The following is a 5,728-nucleotide window of genomic DNA, read 5'->3' as shown; positions in this document are numbered from 1 at the left end:
ACACACACACACACACACACACACACACACACACACACACACACACACACACACACACACACACACACACACACACACACACACAATAAAGTTTGTTAGTTGTTTATCTGATATTAAGGAGTTTAAATGAAGCTGATGCTCCTGAGGAAGATGAAGAGCAAAAGTTCTTCAAGCTCAGAACTCATCAGTCACCTGCACGGACAAACTGCTGCCAATGTTCCTGTTTCTGTTGTGAAATTGTTCTCAAATGAAATGAAATGAAAGTCTGATCTGATCGCTGCGTTCGGAGTAGCTTCACTGTGCACTTTAGCGAAGACCAGAATCTGATCTGATCCGATCTCATCTGATTACATTTCACATGAAGGAAAGAGTCAGCGAATCCACCTGGCCGAGCCACGTCAAGATCCGATTCATCAGAACGAATCCGACTCGGAACCGAATCAGTGAAACAGGAGAAGCGACTCCACTGATAGCGAGAGACACGTCCAGGACATTAAGCTGTCACCTGGACATCCAGGAGATCTTCCCCCAACAACACCTTCATTCTTATTTCCTGTCTCTAAACTTCTCTGCTCCTGTCCGACACGTCTGGGGTGTTTGTTTTGACGGTGTGTGACTCTACAGCTGGCAGCATTTTATCACCGAACAGAGAGAGAGAAATAAAGAGAGAAGGAGAGCGAAAGAATACGAGGTGTCACACGTTCCCTCTGTAAAAAATGATGGTTCTAAAACAGCAGCACCAACATCTGCACCTCCATTAATCCAGCCAGAACACACACACACACACACACACACACACACACACACACACACACACACACACACACACACACACACACACAGCAGTACCAACATCTGCACCTCCATTAATCCAGCCAAAACACACACACACACACACACACACACACACACACACACACACACACACACACACACACACACACACACACACACACACAGCAGGTCCTTGTTCCACATCAGCTCCTACGTCACTTTTCACTTCTATATGAACTGAATGTATAGAAATATTCCTGATTTAAAGGCAGTCTGAGGTGAAGTGATAAAACACACAGGATGCAAATTGATTCAGAATTATTCATCCTTGGGGAGAATTAATTAGTCATGAGTTTCCACATGCTGGTCATTTCTCCATTTTTTTGTCTCGGGACTCTAATGGAGTTAATTGGACTGGAATAGAGCGGCTCTGAGTCTGTTATCGACTGGAGGATAATGACACCAGACGAAGCTCTGAGGATCTGCACGGCTCGTAGCTCACGGACGAGTGGAACAGAATGAAGTGTCTTAAAACTCTCCAAATCAACTCATCCACCAGCCCACACACACACACACACACACACACACACACACACACACACACACACACACACAGGAAGAGGGTATTCCTCAGGGCTCTGATTCACACAATATGCCGTAACACACAGACTGGAAGGAAACAGCGGAAGGCCGCGGCTCTGAAAATATTTCTGCAGTTTTAATAAAAGTGCAAATCGGAGACACGTTTCTATGGCAGCAGCTCAAGTGTGTCCACTTTCTGACTCTAAATCTAAACCATATTGCATCACATATATAAATATCTCCATATATATCTTGTTGTCGGGGGGGGCACGGTGGCTTAGTGGTTAGCACGTTCGCCTCACACTTCCAGGGTTGGGGGTTCGATTCCCGCCTCCACCTTGTGTGTGTGGAGTTTGCATGTTCTCCCCGTGCCTCGGGGGTTTCCTCCGGGTACTCCGGTTTCCTCCCCCGGTCCAAAGACATGCATGGTAGGTTGATTGGCATCTCTGGATGCCAATGTGAGTGAGTATGTGAGTGAATGAGAGAGTGTGTGTGCCCTGTGATGGGTTGGCACTCCTTCCAGGGTGTATCCTGCCTCGATGCCCGATGACGCCTCTGAGATAGGTACAGGCTCCCCGTGACCCGAGGTAGTTTGGATAAGCGGTAGAAAATGAATGCATGAATGGATGAATGAATGAATGAATATCTTGCTGTTCTAGATCGGCGTGTTTCTAAAAGACGTAAAACTTTCAAGCGTGCAGATTGGAGCTGGGAAACCTCCACATATCAGACCAGGTTTAGGAAACATATCTGTGTAAAATATGACACAGTCGTCTGTATTACGCAGCGTGTCCGGTGTCCTGCAGCTAAAGCTGCATCTTAAACATGTAAAAATAATTCTGACCACATGCTTTGGAGCTTCAGACTCGTCTTGTCTGTGACGTAACCTGTTCCACAGAATGATGAAACCCCTCACGCTGGATGGATGACAACATTTTAATAAACATTTTTTTTTAAACAGCTGTCGTCAGCTACCCCAACCGTGTTTCTCCATGTGGAGTGGAGCATTAAGAATTCATTCAATTTAAGTTTTAAATAATAAATACTCAACATCCCAAACGTCAGCAAGGCCGACAGAGAACGGAGCGGAAAACAGATTTTGACCTCGTACAGCAAACAGCTTGTTTCTCACCAAGGACTAAAACTGTACCTGAAAAGACACTTAATTATAGTTCCTCAATCTGTCCTTCTTGTTTGTTTCTTTTGTGTGTGTGTGTGTGTGTGTGTGTGTGTGTGTGTGTGTGTGTGTGTGTGTGTGTGTGTGTGTGTGTGTGTGGTTCTCAGTAAATGCATTTTTTTCCTTACTTACATGCATAGTCATTTTTGTAATTCTGTTCTCAGAGTATTTTATTCATGAGTCCATGAGTCACCCTGTGACTCTTTACTCCTGTGACTCTTACTCCTGTGACTCTTTACTCCTGTGACTCTTACTCCTGTGACTCTTTACTCCTGTGACTCTTTACTCCTGTGACTCTTACTCCTGTGACTCTTTACTCCTGTGACTCTTACTCCTGTGACTCTTTACTCCTGTGACTCTTTACTCCTGTGACTCTTTAGGTCCGTGGCTATTTGAATCTGTGACTCTGTGACCCTCTGACTATTTAAGTCTGTGACGCTGTTAGTCTGTGGCTATTTGAGTCTGAGACTCTGTGAGTCTTTAAGTCTGGGACTCTTTAGTTCTGTGACACTGTTAGTCTGTGACTATTTGTGTTTGTGGCTGTGTGAGTGTGTGACTTTAGAAGTCTGAGACTATGTGAGTGTGTGAGCCTGTGACTTTGTGACTATGTGAATCTGTTGACTGTGACCTTTTGAGTCTGTGACTATGAGCATCTTTGACTGTGAGAGTCTGTGAATATAAGTCTGTGACTGACATTGTGAGTCTGTGACTATGAGAGCCTGTGGCTATGTGACATTGTGAGTCTGTGACATTGTGAATCTGTGACATTGTGAGTCTGTGACTATGAGAGCCTGTGGCTATGTGACATTGTGAGTCTGTGACATTGTGAATCTGTGACATTGTGAGTCTGTGACTATGAGAGCCTGTGGCTATGTGACATTGTGAGTCTGTGACATTGTGAATCTGTGACATTATGAGTCTGTGACTATGAGAGCCTGTGGCTATGAGAGTCTGTGACTATGTGACATTGTGAGTCTGTGACTATGAGAGTCTGTGACTATGTGACATTGTGAGTCTGTGACATTGTGAATCTGTGACATTGTGAGTCTGTGACTATGAGAGTCTGTGACTATGTGAAATTGTGAGTCTGTGACTATGAGAGTCTGTGACTATGAGAGTCTGTGACTATGTGAAATTGTGAGTCTGTGACTATGAGAGTCTGTGACTATGTGACATTGTGAGTCTGTGACTATGAGAGTCTGTGACTATGTGACATTGTGAGTCTGTGACTATGAGAGTCTGTGACTATGTGACATTGTGAGTCTGTGACTATGAGAGTCTGTGACTATGTGACCTTGAGAGTCTGTGACTATGTGACCTTGAGAGTCTGTGACAATATGAGTCTGTAACTATGTGACTACGTGATTATGTGAGTCTGTGACTATAAGGCATGTTACTGGAATATTACATTGAGACAGATGATAAATAATCAGTTAGACCAAATTAATGGTATTATAGTGGACTCTGGGTTTCTCGTGTAGTCTTAAAGCAATGTCCTGACTTCTTTTTGCAGTTTCTCATCAGCCCTGAACTGATTCTTTGGAGATAATGTAGAACTGCAGCAGTCCGGTTCTGCTTGGTTCCTGCATGACAAAATAATTGGTAACTGAGAAAACATAACTGAGCTGGAGGACGTGGTGAGAAGAGGAGCAGAGAGAAGATAAATTCATCGTTTTATTGTTACGCTGCTGCCATCACCTCAAAAACGCCTCTTTAATCGCGCTGCCTTTATCTCCTGACATGGAGATTATCATAGTGGTGTCTCACACTGCTTTAAAAGCACTCCGTGTGTGTGTGTGTGTGTGTGTGTGTGTGTGTGTGTGTGTGTGTGTGTGTGTGTGTGTGTGTGTGTGTGTGTGTGTGTGTGTGTGTGTGTGTGTGTGTGTTTAAGCCTGCTTTAGCACTGAGCATGTCGAGGTTGTTAGCACACCCAGAGGAGAGATAATAACACTCAGCATGTGGCGGAAATGAGGAAAATAAATAAATTCCTTGTGTGATTTTTTTTCAGTATCACACAACAGGAAAAGTGTTTAGCATCTGAATCTATAAAGAAAGAGAAACATGCTGCACTTCACCTGCTTATTAAAGACAGAGTGTGAGTGTGTGTACATCCGTGTATTAAATGTCTGCAGTTTCCTTTGGGTTTTGGCATCTACAAGGTTTACTTTTATTACCGAGTCGTAAATACCAACCACATGAAAACGGATGTGTTTAAAGCAGCGGTGAGGAACCGGTGACATCGGTGACATACTGAAGCAGAGCATAATCCTTTCCCTTTGGAGACTGGGCCACAGGGCAGTATTATAACATGATAACGACCCCAAGACAACCACTGCCTTGCTAAAGATAAGGGTAAAGATGATGGACCGGCTAAGCATCACCAATTGAGCATCTGTGGTGAATCCTCAAACGGAAGGTGAAGGAGCACAAGGTCTCTTATGCCTCTTTTCCACCGGAAAGAACCGGGTCCTGGTTCAGAGCTAGCGGGTTCAAAGTTGGTTCCACTGGCGAACCTTCTAAGAACCGGTTTGCCTTTCCACCAGCTAGAGAGCATCACAGCGCCGAGTGTGACGTCACTGTATATGTGTCACGTGTCCCAGCAACGTTTGCGCAGCAGCGACAAACACAAACACAACAACAATGGCGGATATTACTTTACTGTTAATGCTCATGGCTTTGTGAACCGACATTAGCGGCGAATAAAACGTGTACGTGCGGCTCCGTGTAATCTGTATAAACGGAGGTTGTAATCGATAAAGTACATAACGTTATTTTATCGTTAACACAGAAAAAAAATTTAGCCTTAGCATGTAGCTACCTACTATCATGTGTGTTGATAAGTGATCATACTGTGGTAAAGTAAAAGTGTATTAAACATTAGTATACTTAAGGTACATTATCAAATGCGCTAACAGTAGCCCCGCCCACAGCCCCGCCCACAGCCCCTGACACAAGCGGTTCTTAAGTCTAGACCAGCAACGTTTTGGTGCTACTTAAGAACCACTTTTCCTGGTTCGGAGCAAGAACTGGTTCTAAATTAGGCTCTGGCTCAGAACCAGCACTCGAACTGCCTCGGTGGAAAAGGGGCATAACATTCACCAGCTCCGTGATGTCGTCATGAGGGCTCCAGTGGCAACCTGTGATGCTCTGGTTTACTCCATGCCCAAGAGGGTTAAGGCAGTGCTGGAAAATAAT

This window comes from Tachysurus fulvidraco, chromosome 19 (genome assembly GCF_022655615.1).
Source record: "Tachysurus fulvidraco isolate hzauxx_2018 chromosome 19, HZAU_PFXX_2.0, whole genome shotgun sequence".
Classification (NCBI taxonomy): Eukaryota; Metazoa; Chordata; class Actinopteri; order Siluriformes; family Bagridae; genus Tachysurus; species Tachysurus fulvidraco.
Note: the sequence above shows the minus strand (reverse complement) of the source record.